The 27793-nt window shown below is 38.7% G+C and overlaps 1 protein-coding gene across 1 annotated transcript in view; it reads left to right on the top strand.

The window, feature by feature from the left end:
* The window catches only part of LOC122712893 (suppressor of lurcher protein 1), a 253862-nt gene that overhangs the window by 98686 nt on the left and 127383 nt on the right, over window positions 1-27793 (top strand). The gene's annotated exons all lie outside the window — the stretch shown is intronic.

Here is a 27793-nt window from a genome sequence, read left to right as displayed (position 1 = left end):
CGCTTTCCATCGAGTTTATATATATATAAAATATTTGATACGGTACAGATTTTGTTTGTATTAATTATATATATATAATTAATACATTATAATTAATATCTATATATATTATAATTATTATAATTAATATATATATTATATTAATATATATATATATATATATACAATACAAATAAAATCCGTACCGTATCGAAACGAATTAATTAATATAATATATATATATATATATTAATATATATATATATTTTATAATGTATTAATGATGTATATATTAATATATATATTATATTAATTATAATTATTATTATATATATTAATTATTATATTATACTAATTATATTAATTATAATTATTATAATTAATATATATATTATATTAATATATATATATATATATATATACAATACAAATAAAATTCGTACCGTATCGAAACGATATATTTCCCGTTAAAGAAATATCCGACGGACTGGTTGGTTATTCAAAACGATAATAAAAGATTACTTTAATCCATTAACGGCGGTCGGCTTCAATCGATGTGAACCGGTTCCCGCGGATTTTTATCATTTCTTTCTCTCCCTCCTTCCTTTCTTTCTTTCTAAATTGTATCGCAAAAGTGAACCGCCCCGAAACCGCCCGATATTTCAAAAGAGAATCGCGAAAGAACGGGATTTTCATTTTCATTAAAGTAATTACTTTACGCCCCCGAGCATCCTCGTGTTCCTTCAAAGTATCCAATTAATTTTTCATCGCAGAGTTACCTTTCAATTTCATCTGCAAAGCAAACTCAATGGAGCGAATTCAAATACCGGCCTCCCTCGGGGAGGGGGGGGGTCGGGCAGAGAGGTGCCAATCATTTATCGATAACTTTGATTTACGGATAATAAAAATACTCCTCCACTTTGATAAATATCTCGCCAATCGCACGACGAGCGATCAAAAAGAAAAAAAACAAATGTAGCCCCCTCTTATCTATCCCGATCTAATTTCGATCGACCAAACTTAACTACGATCGTTTCGAGGAAGAGGGAAGAGGGAAGCGCCGTTCTTCGAGTTCTTCTTTACGAGGGAGCGCCGAAAACGCCCTCCCACTTGAAAGAAGAAATTTCCCCTCGACCTCGAATGCAACGTTACATCCCGGGTTGTGCAACGTTCGAGTCGAGAACGAGAGGAGTTTTTATCACGTAGCTCTACCAAGTCTCGCCCCTCCTCTCGTCACGCGGCGCTGGGGGATCTTACAGCCGCCTCCATCGCGTTTCTTTTCTTCCCGCGACACGTCCCGCGGGTTTCCGTTTGCCGTTCCTCCCCCCTTTCACACAAGGATGGATACGGTTTCGACGGATGAAAAGTCCTGGTGGCCTCGATTTCGCGACACATCCTCCCCCTCTCTCTTTATATATATATATATATATATATATACACGTGTACATAGCTGGATACATTGTCGCCGCAATAAAGTCGTCGCAGCGCGAGAAAGGCGCGACAAACAGCGTCCCAGCGCCATCTACTCGGGATGGAATTATTTCTTTCCGACAACCTTCAACCGGCGTCCACGAAAGTGCTCTCTCGTCCGTTTCATGTTTTCACATCCTCCTGTCGACAGATATATATATATATATATATACCAGACTCGTTTCAAATGCCAGGTATATTAATGATTATTCTGGAGGATCGATTCGAGCCTTACCTTCGAGTATTCCCGATTCTCGCCTTCTTCTCGAGACTTCTCGTCCGCGAGGGGATCGAGGGGTAGGGGGAGTCGAGAAGGCACGCGAGATCCCCGCAAACGGAACGGAACGCGGCGTTGAGTCGGGCGTGGAACGAGAGTGGAGGGGGAAGAAGGCAGCACAAAGAAGAGCGCGCGTGGCGCGCCTTTCGACATAGGTGTTGGCGCGTATGTGCGTCCCCCCCCTCGTTACAGTGTGCACGTGCACGTACGCCCAAGTGGAGCAGTTCGAAAGCGGGAAGGCGGGGCGACACGGCGTGAATAAGGTTGATAAGCATCCGGTCCATGACTCGACGATACTCTACGCGTTTTACAACGCGTTTGAAGAAGAGATATTTATATATTCTTTCCGTCGATGGAAAATTAATTAGTAACGCCTTTTTCTTTCTTTTGTATTCAAAGTGGTGGCGATTTAGATTGAGTTCAAAGGGACAATAAGATATTCTTTTAAAACGTTTATTTCTTCGAAGGATGTAAATATAGGTATGCCGATATTTGGTCGACGAGTATTAGGATCGTTTATAAGGGGGAGGAGAAGAAAGGAGGTAAGAGGTTTTTCGCGTCTTATTGCAGCAACGAGTGGGTCTGATTTTCGAGGGCTCGTTTCATCTGTCAATTAAGAAGCGATTTAGCGAGGCAATTGGCAAAGTTCGAGACGTTTTATCTTACCTTTCCTTCTCCAAGCCTGATTGGGATTTAATTCGAGGGCAAAGATGACGCTGTTAAGTATCGGATCCAACACTTTTGTGATATCAATTTTGTAATCGGGAACAGTGTATTATCGATAAATAATCTCTCGCTTCGTTTTTTCATTCATGTGGGTTATAAATTTGATTCGTCTTTTCACGATCGATACGCGTTAAATGCGTCACGTTTATGAATCGTGCACAAACAATTTTCAAGATTTTGTTGACGAAAATTTTTATTCGGCAAAGAAACACCTACGAGTTTCAAACGATCGTCAAGAGTGAATAGCGAAATTTCGAATTTGAAATGGATAGATGTATTAAAAAATCGGGAACGAAGAGAAGAGGAAGAAGAAAAAAAATTCATTTGCACTCCTCGATATTTCATGAAACGACATTTTCCATCCTCGCTATAGAAACTGAAAACTGAAACTGCCTACTAAAGAAAATGCGACCTATTCGCCCATCGCCGGTTAATCTTTCTCAACCACGGTCCCGCGTTATTACCGCATATTGCTCCAACCGGCGACCCATTACACCTACGTACACACGCCACTGTGAAAACACACGTGACACATTTAAGTTTGAACGCGCCACAGAAGGGTTAGGAAAAAACGATCCAATCACAAAATTCGATCCATCGAAAATATACACACACATATATATATTTATCTATCGAATGATTCCATGAAGAACATTATGGAACACGAACCTTTTTTATATGTTCGATCCATTTAGAGAAAATTCGATCCATCGAAGATACACATATTTATCTATGATTCCACGAAAGAACAAAACATTTTCATATCTTCGATCCATTTGGAGGAAAATTCGATCCATCGAAGATACACACACACACACACACACACACACACACACATATATATTTATCTATGATTCCATGAAAGAACAGAAAATTATGGAACACGAACATTTTCATATCTTCGATTCATTTGGAGGAAAATTCGATCCATCGAAGATACACACACACACACACACACACACACACACATACACACATATATATATATTTATCTATGATTCCACGAAAGAACAGAAAATTATGGAACACGAACATTTTCATATCTTCGATCCATTTGGAGGAAAATTCGATCCATCGAAGATACACACACACACACACACACACACACACACATATATCTATGATTCCACGAAAAAACAGAGCATTTTCATATCTTCGATCCGTTTGGAGGAAAATTCGATCCATCGAAGATACACACACACACACACACACACACACACACACATACACACACATATATTTATCTATGATTCCACGAAAGAACAGAGCATTTTCATATCTTCGATCCATTTGGAGGAAAATTCGATCCATCAAAGATACACACACACACACACACACACACACACACATATTTATCTATGATTCCACGAAAGAACAGAGCATTTTCATATCTTCGATCCGTTTGGAGGAAAATTCGATCCATCGAAGATACACATATTTATCTATGATTCCACGAAAGAACAGAAAATTACGGAACACGAACATTTTCATATCATCGATCGAAATTTGGAGGAAACAGTTCCGAAGAAAGTAACTTTCGAATTTATCGATCTCAGTGTGCCCTTCGAAGGAAAATTTCCTTCCCTTTTTCCCTCCACTATCGCACTTCCCCGCTAATTTGGAGGATGGAAATTTCCGCTGACCAACTACGTTTCTACCTTTGAATCTTTGCTAGTCGCCAGCTTTCCAGGGACGTTTCCGCCTGTTCGTACACGATGTTCTCGTCTCGTCCATTTTCTCTTCGTACGTGGCCTCTAGGAGGGAGGCGGCAAGAAAGGTCGGCGAGAAGCGCGATAAATCTAAGGGGGTAAAGGGAGGGAAAGGTTGGAGCGAGATCGTACGTATGATACATCTCTCGACAAAGATACGGCGCGATTAAGGTGCGCGCACACATCCCTTACGGGGGGGGAGGGCAGGAGAAATGAGTGTATTTAGGATCGAATCGAATGAATTATCCTCGACTCGATGGAGGGTCACGTACGCCGCTTTTAATTCGACGAATTATTCGAACGGATTATAACGGGGAAATAATTCCTTATAAATTCCTTCGAGTTCCTTACTTTCTTATTTCCGTTAGAGCAGGGAAACGCTTCCGTTGACCTTCTTCGAGATTGTCGAGGCTGGTTCGCGGGATCGATTTAAAACGAACGTGGGAACCCACCCACGATTATTATTTATCCTTGACCTCGTCTCGAAACGCGTTTAAATCCGTTAACGGGATATCGATTATCGAGAAGGATTTATTTTGGCTGTCGTAAGATAGATCGAGATTTAAATGTAATGGTAATTCGTTGTATAATAAACAATAATAAATTAAATTATTATTAACGGAACCATTATTGAAATTTTAACTCGAAATAATTATCTCACAAATTATAAATTCTCTTGGTTATAACTCAGATATAATTGTAAAAAGGAACGCTTTTAAATATTGATAATCTTTCTCGTAATAAAACGAATTGGCGCTCAAGGGACACTGGAAGTAAAGGAATTTCAGTTTCTCGCGTTAAATTGAAGATGATTCAAAGGCGAATAGGGATTCCGATTCGTTTGGGTGGGGGAAAGTTTCACGTTTCGGATGCATTGCCGTTGTCTCTGTTCGTTCGCCTTTGCTCGGGCGATTGATGTGCGGTAAACTCGGCACTCGGGGCGCGCCACGTGCACGTTCTCCTGCTAACCGTGGGTCCAGTCTCTGGCAATGTTCCGCATAGCAAATCCACAGATCACATGTGACGCGCGCGTGCAAACATTATGCATGGAAAAGCCAACCCACGTGTGCATTATATATATATATATATATATATATTCTTTACTTTTGCGACCACCTCGTGTTTAATGCAGCACGGAATCTATTAAAATTTATCGCACCGTTTTATATTGTATTTATAGAGAGAGAAGATACGTAATTCATTTCTTTTTCCCTCTTTTTTTTCTTTTTTTTTCACGTATCTAGAACACGCGCGTTCCCGTTTACTTAACAAATAGGTTCACTTTCGTCTTGACCGAGCTCCATTCCGAGTGGTGGATATTAGTATTACTTGTTTCCAGTTTCATTCTAAGTGGCGAGCTTCGGTAAACCGCGAATGGAATTTCGCGTGGGTCAAAACGTTCTCTCGACGACGATAGCCCTTCAAGAACTAGTTTACACACTACGAACATCTCGCCAAGTTCCAATTTTCTCCAACCGGTGATCTTTCTCCTTTTTCTTATACAGGCATCGTATTTAACTCTTTGCACTCCACCCCTGTTTCGTTCGGTCGAATCAATAATTTCACACGCAAATTAACATAAAACTTTTATATTTTAATATTTTATTTATTTTTACGTATAAAGATTAAATTTATCGAATATTGAAATTTATATTGTTGTTGTTTCGTGTGATATTTTATGAAGCAATTACCAAGATGCATCCTCGGTTTGTCAGAGCAATAATATACTTTTCCTTCTAACTTTTTTATCGCGTAATTATTTGTTTCATGCGCTATTTCATTAATAAGTTTATCTAAAAAATAGTTTAAAAAAATCTAATGGTTCATTCATATTCGAAGATACTTTGTTTTACAAATTGTATTCTTCGCTATATATATATATTTTCCGATTCGTGTTATTGGAATTTTCTGTGATATCCTCACTCGAACTATTGCTTTCACATTTACTATCTCTTTTATTCTTATTTTTCTTACACCTCTTATTTCATCTCTATGCTCGTCATTGCTTTCTCTATCGTTAATTTCTTTATAAAATAGAAGTAATTTTGTCATTCGATAACAACGAAAAATCAAACTCATTTTCAGCTCGAACTAATTTCATTACCGTGTTTCATGCTTACAAATCTCAAAAAACTTTGAAAGTAATATTTCTACTGCCACGACTCAGACTAACGCCCAAAATCTCGTTCGACTCAGGTCTTTGAGCCGTTTAACAATATATCATTCTACACCTCGTAAGATTATACGTAAACAGCTTAGAAATCTATTTATGAATATTTTTAAAAAATCAAACATAAATAAATATTGTTCAAGTTGCTGCATCGATCCAAGTGGATCCAGAGTCAGCACAAAGATTATTATTATTATTGTTATTAGACTCGCGATGTAGAAGAAGAGGATACACTTGGTGTAATTTTTCGAGCAAGGGGGGGATATCAAGAGTGAAATTCAAATTTGTAAAAAGTAGTTTAAAAAAATCTAATGGTTCATTCATATTCGAAGATAAAAATTTCTCACAAATTGTATTCTTCGCGATATATTTTCCGATTCTCTGCATATCCATTTGGAATTTTCCATCAATTTTTGCGATATCTTCCCTTGAACTATTGCTTTCACATTTCTTATCTATTATTCTTATTCTTTAAGAAGCGATATTCTAAAAAAATCGAACGTAAATAAATATTCAAGTTGACCGAGAGTCACCATTGGAGCGCAAAGGGTTAATCGACAAATTAGGTTATATTTCATTTATTTCATCCTCCAAAGATTAAACGTTTGAAGAATCGATTTAATTCTACGATTTTTTCAATAATTTTATTATATTAACATGACTAGGAAAACAATTAATTGAATACCCATTTACAAATATTAACATAATTTTTACAACAACCTATTTTATATATTTCTTCTTAAATATTTTATTCAAGAAAAATATGAGATAATCTAATTTGAAATTCTTATAAATAAATATTCTAAATTTTAAAGTTAATGAACTTGAACAATATATATATCTTGAAAATATATTATAGAAATCTAAATTTTCTATTAACTTACTAATTTAATATTAACTCTTTTATTAAATATAAATATATTGTATATAATATAATTAACATTAATATTTCTGTTCAACATATATATATATATATATTAATTTATCAAATCGAATACGAGGTAAAATTCCCCGAATCCAAATAATTAAACAAATATGAAAAATATAAACTATAATAAATTTTAAAGATCAAAATTCAAATCCATAATATATAACTGTTAAAATTATTCTTATAAATATAATTATTAGAAATGATTTAGAAATGAAATTGTTCTCCCTTGAAGAATAATATTTTCCTTTCCCTTTCTTTTTTTCTTTTTTTATCATTCGCGTTTCTGATATTATATAGCGAAAGAATTTCTATATCGCGGGGAGAAAAAACACTGAGAGGATGAAAAAAAGAAAAAAGAAAGAAAAATAGCTTACACTTTTTTCGAATAAAAAAAATACTTGCCCGCGAAAGCAACGCACCGCAACGCGTTATTTTACCCTTAATAAACGCACGCACTGTATGAAAATATATACACGAAGCCATATTCATCCCGCGCAGAGGATATTTAATTACCGCTTTTCAGGAGAGAACCATGTAGCTGCGAATGCTTCCAGTGTTTTTCGGTCTTTGGAAAGCCAATTTTATCAGTTTTGCAGTTGACGTACGTAGCGTGCGCGCGCAGCCGATACGATTTATTTATACGTATTATTTTCCTCGAATGAAAACAGAGACTCGAGAAATTTATACGTAACGTATAAATTTTCGTTCGAGGGAATGAAAGTACAATCCCCTACAATATAGAAATTAATTCTTTCTTCCTCTGCTCGTGTTAAAATCGATTAGAATCGAAAGAACATCGAGCTGCTTGAATCATCACCGATCAACGAATCGTATTGATAAATAAAACACGTTTAATTACAATTCCTCCTTCGAAATTAAATAATAATTTCATACACGTATTTCATCGACAACAACAACGGGTTGTATATTACAGAACTTTCAAAATATTCATCGTCAGTTTATTTTCTGGAAAAAGGAGAAAATAAATAAATACCTTTGAATTAAAAAAACCCGATCGAAACCAGCGTTTCTTAAATCGCGCGCCATTTTATTTATTCTCAAAAAAAAAAAGCAACGAGTTTTAATATACGTATATAGTACGTATATACAAGAAGAAAAAGAGAGGGAAAAGGAGAATTATGTACACGAATATCCTTCCTCTTTTCCTTCCAAAAAATACGACTCCCCTTTCGAGTGCCCGCCGAGCAACTTTTCCTCCCCGCCTCGATAACTCTTGGCGCGTCCGGGCGGGTCGTTCACGCGCCATCCACCGCGCTATCCACCCTTGACTCGCCTCGGTCGAGCGACTCGGGCCCTGCGCCATTGTTCACGATCGCGCGGCGACGTTTCGCTATCGATCGATCAACAACGTAATTAAACTATCCGCCGGATATCGTTGGCTGTAATACGACCGACTCGTCGGATGTCCCGCGCGATCCCAGGCGCCGCTCACGTTCATTCCAACCACTCATCGTTTCGCGTTCGCTGCGTAATCGTCGTTGTTTCGCAGGGGGGACGATCTCGCGATAACACGTGTGCGTATTGTCTATTGTATCGAGGGAGAAGTTAATGCGGGGGAAAACTTGGAAAAAGTTGGAAGGAACCACAAAAGGGTGGTTGGTCGATTCTTGGGTCGGGTATTTGTATTTTTGGAAATCAAGAACGAGATTCCATTGTTTTATGAAACTTCGTGAAGAAATTCTTCTGGGATTCTCGAGTATTTTATTTTTTAGGAGGAATAATTGTAAACGATGAAACGGTAATCGGTGAGTATTGAGATTTGGTACTGCGATTCAGACAATTTTTAGAGAGGTTTGTGAAACGAGATAATGAAATATCTGGTGAGAAGGGTTGGATGATTAAAATTTTATATTTCCATTCAGCTAATTTTTGTGGTTTGTGCGTTCTCGATCAATTTCTTGGCAGTGGGATGCTGCTCTTAAAGGAATAATGAATTACACCGTGCAACGATGATTTAGGCAGTTTTCATTAAAATTCAACCATTGTCCGGATCATCACAGGTTATAATTCTGTTCAAAAATGGACTCGTACCGTTTCGAGCGCAACTTTTGATCCCCTAATGCCATTGGAGTGGATGTTGTTCGCTCGTGGATTAGCCTCCACTTTGGCTCCCAATTTATCATCGTTTAATATGGATTTCTAGCTCTGAATTTTGGAAACCACCGTAGAACGAGCGTCTAGAATAGAATTTTCTCCGGCTAATTTAATATTAAGCTTGAACATCGTACGGGAATAACATTCTAGATTTGTTCATTTTTCAAAAAGAGAACTTGTTACAAGCAAAGGAGATACAAGAGGGACAACGAAATATAAATTAAATAGAGTTTACAAATAACCGATTGATTGTATCATTCATTCAAAAATTGGCAATTTTATGGAATACAATATTTATTTTATTTTTACGTTTACGTCTAACCAACGCATCCATCCTCGTTCCCATTGTCGAAACGCGCGTGTCACGTTCGATTAGCCTCGCTCGTTTCCGCCAAATTTATGGTAATTTATTCGCTTTTATCACGTTTACGTTCGCCCAATGTTCACGCGTGTTCTCCTCTTTTGTCAAGTCATTCCACGGGCTATATTTCGATTTCATATTCGGTATCCCTCTATTTTTTTCCCCCCTTTTCATTCTCCGTTCTGTTTTCCATTTTCTTTTTTTTTTTTTTTTCTTTTTCCTCCTCTTTCAATCCACGCTTTTACGATGCTTTTACAGACTTACGGGAAAAAAGAAAAGTGTATACGGGAGAGAGAGAGAGAGAGAGAGAGAGAGGGAGAGAGAGAGAGAGAGAGAGAGAGAGAAATGGAAACACGGCGGTGAAAGGACAGGCGGTGAACAGAGTCAGTTTGTATTCATAATTTTCTCATTGACGAGATTAACGAGGATTGGGGAGGGGAAATTTTCTCAACTGTGATTAATGGAAATTTTGAAGGACGCTCGTTAACGCCACGATAATTACGCGATCTCGGTCCTTTGGCGCGCTACGATCCCCTGATAACGAGGAAGATGCTTCTCCGTGGTTAACCGTTATCGAGTCGTTCCACGGAACGTTGTTGTCGGCCAATCTTCGACAAGCGTTCGTCCTCGATTCGACGAAGGATGAACGTGGCAGGCTTCGAATTAACGATCGATCCTTCGGAAACAATTCGACGATAATTTTAAACTCGTTCTCTCCTCCTTTAGAAATCCTATCAAAGGATATCCTTAATTATTCTGGCGGTGTATTTTCTGCACACGGATAAATTTTCGATCCCTAATCTGGTTACCCTAATTAATCGATAACCGACGTTCGAATTAAGGATCGGAGATTAATAGAGATGGGAGAATAAGAATCGAAATCGAATCCCCAATCCCCACGGAGATTAATTAAAACAGGCGGGGCGTCGTGAGGAGTCAGAAGAAAGAAGATAAAGGAAGAGAATAAAGAAGGGAGGTGGTGGGGGAAAGTGGCGGAGAGAAAAAACGCAACGTGATGTTCATCGTAATTCTCTCAAGTTTTCCAAAGCTTGGCACGCCGAGTCCCAAATGGCTATCTCTCCGAATGGGAAATGCCCTCCTCTCGAACGAGGATATTCAACGAGGTCGCGTAAAAAAAAAACGCCATCTTGACGCAAATCTGATTCCTCGAGAAATCGTTAAATATTTACGAGAACGCACATCGAGCGGAAAACGCGCGTCTCAATGCCACTTCCAATTATACATGTATACCCTGGTATGATGTAATCGGATACCGGCGACACCGAGTGTTTCCGACAACACGTCGAATATGCGAAGCCAGTTCCTATTCTGTCGATATATACGCTCAAGAGGTAAAATAGATCGTAGCTAGGCAACGTCATTTGGAGATTTCGAGTGTATCTCGATTACGAAGGAACGCGTAATAATATTTTCGTAATCGGATCGAGTTCGAAACAAATCGAACGAAAATTCAATGATGACGAATCTCGATGATTGAATGGCAGCTACGTTCGCAAAGATGATCGAATCGCGTTGTAATTATGTCTGACCGTTGAGAGACAGAGAAAGAGAGAGAGAGAGAGAGAGAGAGAGAGAGAGAGAGAGAGAGAACGGTTGGTCGAGCCGTGAATTCTCGGGCGTAATGCCGAATCTGCAGTTGCGCTCGGCCCCGTTACAACCCATTAGGATGTTTGATGAATAGCGGAGCGCGAAGGACTATCGGGAGCCGCGCCGTTGTCTGTATTTCGGTCCGCACGAATACGGTGGCGCACGGTTTCAATAGATCGCGCGAAACCTTGGGACGATGCGAATGGATGGATGGATCAGAGGGAACCGCAATAACACGCGCGTCGCGCTCTATTCCCCTTGATTTATTCCACCGCCGAAACTTTCCACCATTGTACCAAGTCTCCTCTTCCCCTTCCTCGTCGTCTTTAAAACTCGGCGCGACCAGATGTTCCGGGCGATCGAGTTATTTCGTTCACCCGATATACGGTGCGTTTCACGGTCGATAGATGTCGGTAGGAGAACGCGTGTCAATTCGAGAACTCGTAATGAATGCGATAAGTAATGTGGTGGGATAAGTCGTAGCGGAGAGAGCTCGGGAGCTCGCTTATTATTATTATTATTATTATTATTATTTTTCCAGGTAAATTGTGTGTACGATGTGAAAATATAAAAATTTACATTTTCACGGGAGAAACTATTTTAGGGGCGTTTTATATTCGCACGCTGTGTGCGGTGCACTTTACGTAAATGGCGGTGATGTTTAAAATGATCGGAGATGAAAAAGAAATTTTATATAATGTAAAATCGAATGGTGCGAATCCGCTCCATCCGCTTTTTTTAACGCGAATTTTTAATATTACTTTCATGCATGGACGAGGATGAATATTATACTTGCGCCTTTCATTGAAATTTTAAATTTCTGAAATTTGAAAAAAAAAAAAACTTGTCAAAGCGCTCGAAATCTCTCGCGATCTCTTTTTTTTTTTTCCTCATCTCCGACCGTGTTTCAACCACGTGCCACGACTCCTTTGAGAGTTTATTTTTAGGTCATTGGATAATTAATTCGAAAAGAAAGAAAGAAGGAAAGAAAGAAAAAATGAATTCGTCGCGGACGAAATCTTTCGAGATATGTAAAAATACATACATTTTTACATTTTTATCGATATTCGTGTCGAGATCGTTTTATCAAAATTTAAAAAAAAGAAAAAATACTGCACGAAACACGATGAAACCGAACCTATACCGCTGTTGTCCATTCCCATTTACGTTCCTATCAATTAGTTAAAAGTAGACCGGTTTTGTACACACGAAGGATTGGAAAAGGAATAAAAGAAGGCAAAAAAAAAGAAGAAGAAAAAGAAACGAACAAGATCCGCTCGCATCCCCATCGTAGGATTTTCTAGGGAAAAAGGGAAGTAATTTACATTCCGATTCGGTGAATCGATCCGTTCAAAACTCGGTAATGAAAGCGTGAACGGCGTTACGGCCATTAAGGGCTATTAGAACGGTGATGAACGGATCAGGAGGAGCACCGGTGGTGTTGGCATTGCTGTTTCCATTCAAGTGCAAGTACGGCTTGTACACGAACAGGACAGCCGCGGGGCTTGTAATTTGCGCGGTAGAGTGCATGGAACAAAGAGAAAAGGGACGGATGGAATGGAGAAAGCGACCGAATCCCCACGCCCTTACGAGAGAAACGGTTCGGATATTTCGAGAGCAATACCGAATGACCGACCGAAAATCCGATTTCGTTTCGAATCGCGTCGCTTTCCACTATCGAGGACAAACCTATGAATTTCTCTCTCTCTCTGTTCTTCCTCTTTCCATTTCCTCCTTGACCAAATCGAGCTCCTTTTCCGACGTCGCCGCGGCTTCAACCCTCTGCAAACGTCTCAAATTGAAGTAAGTGCGCGGTTCGGTCCGCGACTCGATCGCTCGACACCAATCCGCTCCATTTCAGGATTCCCGTATTTTCGTCCCCTGCAAATAATTTTCAAGTCGAGTCTCGAACATTACGTACACGGTGTAGTAAGTAAAGGGCCTGTTTCAATCCTATAATCGCTACTTCCTCGATACACGTGTATATATACGTATGAGATAAGTACGAGTTTATATACAGGGTGTACTGGAAATATGATCATTTTTCGTTCGTATACGCTTTGGATGTACCTGTAGGATCTGTTTTAACCTTATAATCGCACATTACTATATATACATAGGTATATATACGTGTATGTACGAGTTATATACAGGGTGTACTGGAAATTATTATATGTGTAGATCATAATATATCACCATTATACCCTTTGTATATACCTGTAGGGCCTGTTTTAACCTTATAATTGCACATTACTATATATACATAAGTATATATACGTGTATGTACGAGTTTATATACAGGGTGTATTGGAAATTATGTGCGGATTGTGTATACATGTTTCAACTTTATAATCACATATCTATACTTCCTTGCACGTATATATACGTGTAGGGAAGAGTTTATATACAGGGTGTACTGGAAATTATGCGGATACACAATATATTACAATTGTTCGTTCGTATGCATTTTGTGTATACAAACTGTTTCAATTTTATAATCGCATATCCCTACTTCCTTGATACACGTGTAGAGTTTATATACATAGGGTGTACTGGAAATTATATCTATTTCAACCTTGTAATCGCACATCGCTACTTCCTTGATACGCATATAGTAGGTACGAGTTTATATACAGAGTGTACTGAAAATTATGTGCGGATTACGATATATCACGATTTATCGTTCGTATGCATTTTGTGCATACCTGTTTCAATTTTATAATCGCATATTATCTCTACTTCCTTGATCACGTATAGAATTTATATAGGGTGTACTGGAAATTATATCTGTTTCAACCTTATAATCGCATATTTTCATTTGATTGATGCACGTGTAGGTAAGAATTTATATACAGGGTGTACTGGAAATTATGTGCAAATTGTATATCTGTTTCAACCTAATAATCGCATATCTCTATTTGATTGATGCACGTGTATATGTACGTGTAGGTAAGAATTTATATACAGGGTGTACTGGAAATTATATGTGCGGATCACAATATATCACGATTACTCGTTATTATAATCGCATATCCCTATTTCCTTGATACACATGTAGAGTTTATATATATAGGGTGTACTGGAAATCATGTGCGGATTGTATACCTGTTTCAATCTAATAATCGCATATCTCTATTTGATTGATGCACGTGTATATGTACGTGTAGGTAAGAATTTATATACAGGGTGTACTGGAAATTATATGTGCGGATCACGATTACTCGTTATTATAATCGCATATTCCTACTTCCTTGATACATGTGTAGAATTTACATATAGGGTGTACTGGAAATTATATCTATTTCAACCTTATAATCGCATATCGCTACTTCCTTGATACGCATATAGTAGGTACGAGTTTATATACAGAGTGTACTGAAAATTATGTGCGGATTACGATATATCACGATTTATCGTTCGTATACACTTTGTTTCGACTTTATAATCGCATATCCCTACTTTCTTGGTACACGTGTAGGTACGAGTTTATATATAGGGTGTACTGAAAATTATACGCGGATTGTGTATTCCTGTTTCAATCTTATAATCTCATATCCCTACCTCCTTGATACACGTGTGGGTACGAGTTTATATACAATGTGTACTGGAAATTGAGTGGGATACAGTCAAACGCGGATCACAATATATCACGATTTTTCGTTCGTGATACACCTCGTGTATATCTGTAGAGGGACGGAGGGATTAAAGGACGATCGAAAGTGCACCGGGGGGAACTGGGTCCGGTTGGGTTTTCCTTCGTCGGCTAACCCCGCGGTCGCCGCTGATTTATCGCAGCTTGAATTTATATCGCAATTAAGTGGAAACTGCGCCGCATTTTACGCAAGAGATATCGATGCAGCGGCCGCAATGACCGCTGTCCAAGACGGTGGCCTGCGTGAAAGGTATCTCGTGTCGAAAACCTGGAAACAGGGAGGGGAAACGGCTATTCTTCGAGCGGTGGTTGCGGGTGGTGGCCCTTTACCCCCGGTGACGGGCCGTCTTTTGTTCCTTCCTTCTCCATCCTCGTTTCCTCCTCCCTCCCCCTGCCTTCTTTCTCGATCCTTCGTTCGAAATCATATCCATAAATCGAGAAGGCGTAGTTCGTAACGTTCGAGGGGAAAAATAAATTCCATTTCTGGGGACAGTGGAAACGTTCCGGCGGGGGATACTCGAAAGTAAAAGGGTTGTTCGTTACGGTCCAAGTAGCGCGAGGGAGTCGATTCCCCTTCGAAACTTTGCTGAAAACGTGGTTTCTTTCGATCACTAGCTAAATCGTTTCACGACGAATCAGAGCATTTTTCATTATCATCGTCATTATATAAACGAACGAGAATTTCGATCGTAGAATTTTGGAAAAAAAATAGTTTCTCTCTCTTTTGAGATTTTGCCAAATTTTAGACGAGAAAAATGTGACGAGATGGTCGAAGTTCGCGCAAGTGCGAAAAAAAGAAAAAAAATTCCGAGGGGGATGAAGTGGCAATTGTATGTTTCGCCGCTTTAAACGCGTTTTAATATTCGAAAAGTATGGGGAAACTTTCGACCATGTTAAACCTTGTTACTTCGGTCTTCATCCGATCTTATGATACTTCCTCTCCTCTAACAAGCCAAGTTCCACGCTGACTTGAAAATTCAGGAAAATTTGGTTGGAACTTTGGTTGGAACTACGAGGGTGTACGAGCTCGAAAAGTAATAATATATCTTTTCGTTTTCGAGAATGATCGACGATTGAGAACGATCGGTCGATAAGTCGCGTTATTCAACATCGTTTAATCGGCAATGAAAAACTGGGAGGGAAGGCAAAGTGAGAATTTCTTTACTTCCATAATTCAATAAGTTAACTTTTTTATATGACAAGGAGGGAAATGACGGAAACTTTGAACAGTTCCCTCGGTTTAAAGAACAATTAAGTTTGAAGGAATTTAACCGCCCCTTAAAAACTTTCGATGGAAGATTTTTAACGATATTTAAATGCCTAATGCCTAAGTAATATTTATACAAAATTATCCTCCTTCTCTCTCTCTCTCTCTCTCTCTCTCTCTCTCTGTCACCTCAAACTTAAAGTCTCGTTTTATTCTTTTTTTTCTTTCTCTCTCTTAAAAATCTAAAAATTATTTTTCCTTCGCCGGGAATATAATTTCTCTCTATTCTTTCATTCTCGAAGCAATATTAATCGCAACCTTTCAAAGGTTTTTGCCGCCTTTTTGCCGGGTCATTAGCCCCACGGTCATTACTCCCACGATTCACCGATTCACTTCTCTTTCGAAACAAGTATATATACCCGCACTTACATTCGTACGTATCCCAAGGTAATTAATCGATCGACCTGTTACGCGTTGAATAACTGCGGATATATATATCGATCCTCTCCCTCCCCTCCTCATTCCTTTATTTACGAAACGCGGGTATTAAAACTTCGAATCTGATTAAGCGACGACGAATCGTGAATTGATGAACCAGCCATAATTTCGTCGGAATTAAAAATTACTCGAGTTTTTGAAGGAAAATTTTCCTCTTCTTTTTTTTCTTAAATCTCGAAGCTAACGAATTTGTAACTTTATCGCCCAAGTTTTATTCCAAGTGGCGCTATCGTCGCTTTTACTCCGTGGCACGTGGAGTTTCTTGAAATTGGATTGTGAAATTTTGAACACGAGTAGAGAGAAGAAGGGAGAGGGAAATTTTTCGTTATGAAAAAACGAAGAGCGAAGGATTTTTCTCCCGTGGAGGAGGATGATCCGTGGATCATATCGAGCCTCGTAAAACGAAGAAAGATTTATATAGTTCCATTTCGTTCGAACGAGTTTTTCTTTTCGACACACACACACACACACACACACACAGACGTGTGAGATTGTATCTCAAAGGCGAGATTTCCATGAGAAAGTTTGTCATTTCAAGGAGCCGCGGTCTACGATAAATCGGAAATGGCGAAGCTAAACGCGTCTAATTAATTGATGGAGCGCGTAAAAAAGGGAATGGAAACTTTTACGACCGCGACGGCGACGACGAGGAGGAATTTCGATCCGTTGGAATTGGGGTGGTCGATGAGATTTCTCCGGGGGGGAGGAAAGTAATAAGTTTTTCTTAACGTTTTCGAGGCGAAAATATTCCTCCCCACGAAAGGATATAACAGAATTTCCCTTTCACCCCATCTGCGATAATCGAGCAGCTACAACTTGCCTTATACTCGACGAAACGACAACAGGATAAACTTTGACCGACTCTTAATTTTTCCCCCGCGCAATTTCAATCCGCCGTGGAGAAATTTCTCCACGTCTTCTCGATCTCCACGATAATTAAATTATTACGCTCGGACGGAAATAAGTCGGCGCCGAGGATTTTTAACGGAAATCTTCTCCTTCCTTCCCTTTTGCGTGAAACCTTGCCGCTCATCGTAACGCCTCGAGACTGATGAAACTTCTAATCCTCTTGACATTCCCCACGGAACATTTCACTTCAGACCCTCCACTTCAGACGTGGAAACAAAGATAGGAATTTGAGTCAGTTTAAGTATTCGACTCGCCCCTGTGAATAACACGCGAACGTGTGAAGTACGCGAAGGGATTGCCACTTTGGAAAAATGTAACGAGCTAAGGAATATGGAACGATATGGAGCAATATGGCCCACCTCGCTTAGTTAGAAATCCTTATTTTCTCGTTTCAGTCGGAGAGCCGACTTTATTTAGGATTTTGCAATCGTCATTTGTTGCATCATGAGTGATATTTAGATAATGATAAATAATAATAAGATAGTGATAAGATATTTGCAAATTGTGGAAAAGATAGGAATTTGGCTAATTTAAGTCTTTGGTTGTTTGATTGACTCTTTGGAAAAATGTAACGAGCTAAGGAATATGGCCCACATCGCTTAAAAATTTAAGTTAATTAAGTAAATAATTTAAGTAAATTAAGTTAAAAATTATTTTCCATCATCTGTCTTGTTTCAGTCGGAGAACCGTTTATTTAGGATTTTGCAATCGTCATTTGTTGCATCATGCGTGATATTTAGGGGAGCTTTATTTGGAAGATTTGACAGGATAAGATATTTGCAAATTGTGGAAAAGATAGGAATTTGGTTAATTTAAGTCTTTGGTTGTTTGATTGACTCTTTGGAAAAATGTAACGAGCTAAAGAATATGGCCCACATCGCTTAGTTAAAAATTATTTTCCATCATCTGTCTTGTTTCAGTCGGAGAACCGTTTATTTAGGATTTTGCAATCGTCATTTGTTGCATCATGCGTGATATTTAGGGGAGCTTTACCTGGAGGATCTGATAGAATAAGATATTTGCATGTGGAAACAAAGGAATTTGGCCAGTTTAAATCTTCGATTGTTGGCTCGTCACTGTAAAAGAATAACACGCGTGAAGGAATTGCCCCTTGGAAAAATCTAACGAATATGGAACAATATGGTCAATCTTGCTTTTTACTTAGAAAGAAAGTAGATTTTTTTTTTGTTAAAAATCCTTATTTTCCGCCATTTTTCTTGTTTTAGTCGAAGAGTTTATTATTATATATTATTTAGAATTTTGCAATCATCATCATGAGTGATATTTAGGGGAACTTTACCTGGAGGATCTGACAGGATAAGATATTTGCAAATTGTGGAAAAGATAGGAATTTGGCTAATTTAAGTCTTTGGTTGTTTGATTGACTCTTTGGAAAAATGTAACGAGCTAAGGAATATGGAACAATATGGAGCAATATACTCACCTCGTTTAGTTAAAAATCCTTATTTTCCGCCATTTTTCTTGTTTCAGTCGGAAAGCCGTTTATTTAGAATTTTGCAATCATTTGTCGCGTCATATTTAGACAAGCTTTACCTGAAGGATCTGACAAGAGGATCTGATAAAATATTTGCAAATTGTGGAAAGAAAGATAGGAATTTGGTTAATTTAAGTCTTTGGTTGTTTGATTGACTCTTTGGAAAAATGTAACGAGCTAATATGGAACAATATGGAGCAATATACCCACCTCGCTTACTTAAAAATTATTATTAGTTATTATTATTATTATATTATTATTATTAGTTAAAAATCCTTATTTTCCGCCATTTTTCTTGTTTCAGTCGGAAAGCCGTTTATTTAGAATTTTGCAATCATTTGTCGCGTCATATTTAGGAAAGCTTTACCTGAAGGATTTGACAAGAGGATGTGATAAAATATTTGCAAATTGTGGAAAGAAAGATAGGAATTTGGCCAATTTAAGTCTTCGATTGTCGGCTTTCCACTGTATATAATATAATAACACACGTAAAGGAATTGCCCCTTGGAAAAATCTAACGAATATGGAACAATATGGAGTAATATAATCCATTTCGCTTTTTACCTAGGAAGAAAGTAAATTTTTTTTTTTTTGTTAAAAATCCTTATTTTCCGTCGTCTGTCTTTTAATCAAAGAGCCGTTTATTTAAAATTTTGCAATCATCACCATGAGTGATATTTAGAGGAGCTTTACCTGGAGGATCTGACAGGATAAGATATTTGCAAATTGTGGAAACAAAGATAGGAATTTGGCCAGTTTAAATCTTCGATTGTCGGCTCTCCACTGTAAATAACACGCAAAGGGATTTCCTCTTTGGAAAAATGTAACGAGCTAAGGAATTGCTAACGAGCTATGGAACAATATAAAGCAATATGGCCTACCTTGAGTCGTTAAGTTAAAAAATCCTTATTTTCCGTCACCTGTCATCTGTCAGTCGGACAGCTGTTTATTTAGGATTTTGCAATCATCGTTTGTCGCCTCATGCGTGATATTTAGCTATATAGGGGGAGCTTTACCTGGAGGATCTGATAGGATAAGATATTTGCGCGTGGTACACTTGTTAATTGCGACTGACGCCGTCCTCTTGCCTTGCGAGATATGTCGGTGTTGCGAGTGAACGAGAAACGCTTCCAAGTCGGTAATTAGAGAGGCTCTTTCGACAAATAATATAAATTTCATCCTTTAAATATATATATATATCAATCTTCTTTTCCTCGAATTAAATTTCTTCTCTGCATGTATATATATAAACAGATATTCTTCTCCTGAGGATTTTTAGTAATGTAAAAATTCCTGATGCTCGCACGTCTAAATTATGAGGATGTAAAAAAATAATAATAAGAAAAAAGAAAAAAAGTAAACCTCATCGTACAGCGTGTTAAAAGTTTTCTGGTATGATGCATGCCCGCCCGACTTCGCGTATGAATAATTGAAAGGGGAAAGAACGTTGACCCATTCCAGGGAGGGATAAAAAAAAAAGAAGTGTGATTTTTATCTCTCCTTCGCGCCTCTCGATCCTAAAAAAAAAAAATTTTTTATAACACAGAAATATCAATTTCACCCCTTTAATTAAACTGTACAATTGAATCGTGCCTTGTTACTTATTATTTCACTTTCCACGAATTATCACGTACCTTTTTCGTGATTAATTCATACCCTCTTTCGAAACTTGGTTATATAAAAAAGTACGAGTGTGAAAGAATAATAGATGGGAAAAATTCGAGATATTTAAAAACTCGAAAAAAGTGGTGTAAATGATAATATCGATTATGCGGTTAGAAGAAAAGGGTGGAAGAAGAAGAAAGGAAAAGGAACATACCGTGTTGTTGTTATCGTGCTAGCTCGCATGCCAGTACCGTACCTTTAACCTCGTAGACCGATTGCTTTAATTACCCGGCCATTTCCTGCTAAGAGTCCAATTTAGTTGCTTGATAAAGTTTGCATGGGGGGGATGAAACGCCGTTAAAGAAGAAGAAGAACGTTAAATAATTCGCCAAGCAAGCGGCGAAGAATTTTGACGTTCGTGATTGCATTATCAAATCCGCTTAATTTCGCTTAATAAGAGGTTTTTAAAGATCTTTACTCAATATGTACAGAAATGGCTTTCAAACTAACTTTAAAATTATCTTTATCATCTTTGGAGAACCATGACATTAACAGAGATCTCTCTTCGATTTTCTGATCCATCTATCACGAATCGTTGGAGAAGATAATTAGCATTAATGCCTCGCGTTAAATTATTTTCCTTGAACGGAAATCGTTCAGAAGTGATTTAAGATCGATGAAAAGAACTATGATATTTTTCATATCGATCGTCACGTTGGAAGAAATAGATGGGGGAGGAGGGGAAAAGAGGAAGTTCGATGAAAAGTTGACGATAAAAGAGGGTGAAGAACGTCACCAATCGATCCACGGTTACAAATTACCCTATCCTCTAACGACGCGTGTACGTGTATATATCTAGCTGGAAGATGATCATTTTCCACGCGACTTTAAACACCTTATCGTATGTACGTTAATGGCGGTTTATTTTTCTTTTTCTTCTTTCGTTTCTTTTATCCTTCTCTTACGCGCCGTTGATTACGAAAATGCTATCGCGAATGTTTTCGGGCAATTAATCACTGAACGCGAAATAAACGCAGATTACGAGGGTTAATTAAGCCTGACGGCGGTAAACCGGCGGATGATTTCGTTTAGAAATAATGGAAAAGATATTTCGTTAACCGAGGATCGATAATATCCTTTTTCAACGGATATTACATTCTACGCGGCCTGGAATGCGTACAATGTGTATAATATAAAAGATAGCGACATTGGTTTCATCTAATTAACAAGCGGAGCGACATAATGACGAGGCCTTTGATGGCCTTCCAAGAGCAAGTTACGCGTAGCCGCCATTAACGATGACCGCAGCCATCCTCGAAAAAGATGCTCGTTAGTTGTCCGTCCTACTTCGCTAATTGTGACAATGTTTATCGATATCATTAGAGGCGCAGAGAGGACACCTCAAGCTCCTGCACCGCATTTTCATTATTTAATTTTTCATCGTGTTTGCTTTTTAAACGCGCGAGAGAAATGGCTTCGCCGCCACGACGATATCTCGAGAACGCTTAACCTCGTTTGTTACGTATAAAGAGATCACGAGATAAAACTCTCTTTTCGGAACATTATTCCGAAACACGTTTATAAACGAAGGGAAAATCGCTTCAGATCGATCGGATTGATTTTTATTTTACAAGTTTTTTTTACCTTTCGTCTTCATTTCGTTACAGGATTACGTCGAGTCGAATCGAGGAAAAGAAATAAGGCAGCGATTAGTAGAGCGCCCGAATAGTCTTTTTACTACGACTAGTCAGCTCGACGACGAGCGAAACGGAATACGAATGCCGCTTCTTTTCTTCCTATTATTTCATTCGGACGAAAAACGCGAAAATTTAATCTTACATCTTGTCTTACATCTTGTCTTCTCGTCGGGATAAGATAAATAAAGGAAAGGGAATCGTCGTTGAATCGAGACCGATCTTTTCTTTGTAGGAGTGGGGAGCAATTTTTACGGCGGTTTTAAAAATAATCCGAGAGGAAAGATCGATATTCGTATTCATCGGGTCATACGTTGTAATTATATCCCTGGTTATAACCGGGATCGGGCGTTAACCGGGCCGATAACGTCACGCGCGGCGGATGGGCCGTGAATTTCAAACGGATTCGGCCGATCATCCCTCCTCCAAGATGGGCCGCGTAGTAATAACCGCAAGATCGCCACCGACCCTTTTATTTAAATTCCCACCACCACATGGGAATCATATTTCATCCACGGGATGCCCGCCGCATAAACGAGTGTGCACGCGTCGCGATGCGACGCCTCTTCCCCTTCCCCATTCCCCGTGACGCAATTATCAACCGTGCAAAGAAAATTCCTTTCTTTCGATCGTAACTTCTCACCGAATTCGAATTAGTTCGTGGCGCCATCTGAAACAGCGCTCTTTCGCTTTTAACGAGAGTCTAAGTGATTAGCGCTCCAAGAGTCCTTTCCAGTGCAACAATTTTATGCGATATAGCGTAATGGTTTGGCAGAGAACGCTGTATCTATTACGTGGAAAAAGTCGTAGCAAAGATTTAAAGCCGGAAATTTTAATTTGGATCGTTTGGGTGCACCTGAGAATGTTCGACGACGGTGAAGGAAGGAATTACTGAACGAAAATCCGACCAAGACGCGAGAAGAATTGATGGAAAGATAGGGAATCAAGCGGTATTCGATTGAAACGATCGGGTAATCTTGTACCTGATTTATGTATAGAATCTTGAAATTGGAGAAAAAGGGAGAAAGAACTTATTTGCATACCTGATATTAATCGTCGAAAGTCGACTAGTTTCCCTATTCTTACGGAGGGGGGCATTGTGATCAGCTGAGGCTTCGAGGTTTCGAAGAGGGCGCAGCTTGCGTTGATTTCTTACTAATGGCGACGGAGTTTAACGCGTTAAAACCGTTACGTCGTTTCGGTTTCGATGAAAAATCGGTCGACGATGGGAACTGATGGTGAATAATAGAGAAGTTTCGAGAGGTGGATTCGTGGTAATTTGAATGAAACACGGTGGACGGGTATGGGATCGAAATATACTATTTTGATCCCTCCTTCGGTCTCGTAGAGAGACCGATATTGTCTGAGCTGATCACCAGAGATTAGAAAGTTTCCTTCGCATCTACCTTTATTACCATAGTATTAATACGAATGCTATCGCTTTATACACCGTATTGTATCCGTGAGGAATATGTATGAACGTGATCTTCGGCTAGATCGCCCTAATTCCTCCTCTCCTCGTAGTGATTCGAAATTGTGCAAGTGAATTTCATTGTTCGATGTTCGATCATAATTCATCGGATATATTACGATTGTTTCGCGTAAAACTCCCGTTAGATGGATTCGTTTTCTGGAGAGAAACGAGAGAAGATGCGGCGAGGCAACGTAAGTACTATCGAGCCTAAACAGAAATTAACTCTTATGAACTCTACAATCATTACATTTTCGCGAGACAATCGAATCATCGGATTGATCTTACCGATCGATAACAGAATCAAAATTTTTATCTCATGAATCCCGCTTATCCAAGCATCGCAAAATACGATATCGAATCCTTGTTAATTTTCTCCCTCTTATAAAATATAATCCTGGAACAGCGCGGTTCATGGAATCATCGTAGTCGGCCGAGTGTGCGATTTGGCACAGGAAGATTAAGAGCCAATCTCGATCCGTAGTCTTTCAGTAGTGGTAGTAGTAACGTCTAAAAGGAAGGATGAGATTATACTTGTCACGAGCAAAAGAGACGGGGAGTTAACAGGAGTGGAAACGAGGTCAGGAGTCGGAATCGAAGTAAGAGTCTCCTCGATGGTTAAAAAGATGCGAATTTTCTTTTTCCCCTCCTCCTCTTAGTCCAACGTTCGAGAACCAACTTTTTCTCGCTGATTTAACATTTAACATTTCGTATCGTATTCCCGCGACGGAGGGAAATCCTTTTATCATTATCGAAAAATTCTTCGTACATCAATCTAAAAATTCTGTAAACTCGTCGTTTCGAAATCGAATTCGAATTTCAACTGCGGAATCCGTTGGCGAGGCGAGGAAGGGGGGACGGTAAAATCACGCCGTGAAGCGTAGAAACGAAGCCGGCATTTGTCGCGGCGATGTAATTCGATCGGGTCGAAGAGGCGCGGATCGAGGCGAGGTCGTGGGTTAAAGGTGGGCTGGAAGCGGCTCGATGCACGGCCGGATGGAACTTAATGCGGTACGTCACGCTATGCAAATACAGGATGCTCCGGGGGATAATGCAGGCAAGAAATTGCGTTTGACGCGCCTATATCAGCCGGTACTTAAGGGGCGCGCATACAGCCTCCACCTATGCCTGTACCTGACGCGCCTATCAGAGTCGTCGTTTCCTGCAAACCTGCATGTGTGCACACGCAGTGCATTCGCAGCGGTTGGAGGTGACGATGGAGGAACGCGAGCGCGTTCTCTCATCGCTTTGTGCCGCTCAGTCCTTGCTCACGTTCAAGTGTTATGAGCATCGCTCCGGAGATTACAGGAATCAGAGTATTTTCTCTGGAGGATCTGGATTCTGAAATCGTAAACGGATGAATTTTCGAACCTTCTCCTTTCTAGAACGTTATTGTTAAGCGACTTTTTCTTCTTTATCGGATCGAAATTTTTGATTTCGTTGTTAAGGATGGAGGGAACTTTTGTATTAACTTTAGCGCAAAGATCGATAAAACTGTCATTTTTTCATTCGTTAATAAAATGTTAATAAAATAAAATATATATATATATATTTTTCATTTTATGAATATAAAATTGAAATTTCGATCAGAATTTTTATCGTGATTTTCGAAAAAGTTATTAAACAGACGAATCTGAAATAATTCAAAATTATTCGTCAATTTTTTAATACTTTTTTTTTTTTTATTTGTCGTGAAAACTACACTTTCTATAAGATTCACAAGAAAAGAGAGGAGTGAAAAAAAGATTTTTATCGTGGAGCGATATATTTATAAATAATGCAGCTATTTTCTGAAACGTTCTTCCGGTTGATTGATGTTTACTGGAGAAACGTTCTATTTATGGACGTTTTGTTTCAATTCCATTATATTCAACAAGTCCGTGTATACATCGAAGATGTATTTTCCGCTTTTCAATTTGAATACATACATACTATCACTTTAAATGAAATAGCGAAATGAAAATGGACACGGCTGATCGATAGTATAGCGGAATAGGGTTTATGGAATATATGATCAATAAAATTTTATATATCGCGTGTACATCGAGATAAAACTGCTTACTAATTCGAACTATTTATACTATTATATTCATTTTTAAATAGTTTCCTAACTTTTATTTCATTTAATTTCACACGCATCTGACAACACGTTCAAACATTTTCGATTTTATGCGATAATTTATCGCATTCTCGAACCGATTCTTTCGCGAGAAATTTCCTTTGAAATAAAATTCTTCTCTTTGGAGTGAAATTATCAAAAAAAAAATTTTTCTATAGATACTTTCGATAATCGTCGTGATATTAATTGCTCTTTTTCATTAAAATTACCAAAGAGAGACACTTATTTCTTCTTCTACGATAAACTCATCGTACATTAAATCTAATCCTTGCAATTTTTTGATACATCCTTATTACTTCTCTCGAATTTAACATAACGCATTACACTTCACTTCACTTCGTGCCGAGAATATAATTTCTCCCGCGTTAACATATCTCCCTATCTCGATCCCTGCAACTTTTAATCCCACCATTACGCGTGTATACACGCTTCGAGCCCTTAATTTGCAAAACGACGATAAAAATTGAACGATACCATACTTTCATGGATTCGTTAAAAGATATATATAATATATATATGATATATATAATGTATATATGATATATATATTCGTTAAAAGATATATATTTCCACGCGAAGGGAGAGCGAAAAGGAGAGAAACGATAAGAAAAACTCCGTAACGTAACGAAATCGGCATATACGAAACAATCGAGCTAAATAATTCATGAAACCCGTAAACCGTGGAAAATGATATGTATGCAAAGCGCGCATATTCTCCATCCCCTCTCCATTCCTTCCCATCTCTTACCTGAACCTGAACCTGAAAAATTAACTGCAAGTGCAACTCTGCATACGCAGATTCGCAGATTTTCACGAAGAAAAGGAAAGTAGTTCCGGGAGTGGTTGGTTTCAAATCAACCCCTCCATTTTGATTTTCACCATCTACAATATATAAATTTTGAATATATTGAATTTTCGAACTTTGGATGGAGATTGAATCCTTGCCGGCTTACGTTGTGATATTCCCTTATTATTATTATTATTATTATTGTTATTGTTATTATTATTGTTATTATTATTGTTATTATTATTATTATTATCGTCGAATGGCGGGGGTATCCCGCTCTCTGGGTCGATCCAATAAAGGATGAATAAATATCTCGCGAAGTTTGGCAGGAAGTTTGGTAGGGAGAGAGCCGAGGTTACATCATCCCGCGGCCATTCTTCCACCGCCCTTAGGGAAATCTCGCGATACCATAATTCTTAGAAACGTAAACGAAACCCGACAGGGGTGAAATAATATACAGGTTGTACAGCGCGGCTCGATAGATCCACTTCCTTCTTCCGAAATCTTGCCAAACCGCAACTACAAACGTAAATCCTTCGACCGGGGCCTGCCCGATTAAACGACGGCCGAGAGGGCCTCATTTCAATTTTACGTTTCTCTTCTCTGTGCGAGAGAGAGAGAGAGAGAGAGAGGGATCGAATATTATTATTCCTCAAATTGAAACTTAATTTTATTCCTTTTGAAACTTAATTTCTACCTTACCTTACCGTGCAACGACAACAATGTTCAAGGAATTAAACAATTCTTCGTCCCGTGAACCGTGAAGAGCCGCTTGGCAAAATTTATTCCCACGAAATGCGTACACGCGTGCAGACGTCCTTCCCCTGTGGGGAAAGGGAAAAAGAAAAAGAGGATCGAGGCTGAAACTAGCGTAATTAATTTATAACCATCAGTGAACGTTGCCCTGAACAATATAAATCTCCCTGATAAATGTTCGGGAGCCAGGAATCAAATAGCAAGTTACACACGTCCTACTCCCCTCCCCTTCCTCTCCTAGAGCGTTTCGTTTC

This window comes from Apis laboriosa, unplaced genomic scaffold (assembly GCF_014066325.1).
Source record: "Apis laboriosa isolate Shangri-la unplaced genomic scaffold, ASM1406632v1 scaffold21_cov150, whole genome shotgun sequence".
NCBI classification, from domain to species: Eukaryota; Metazoa; Arthropoda; class Insecta; order Hymenoptera; family Apidae; genus Apis; species Apis laboriosa.
Note: the sequence above shows the minus strand (reverse complement) of the source record. Positions and strands in the feature narration are given on the sequence as shown.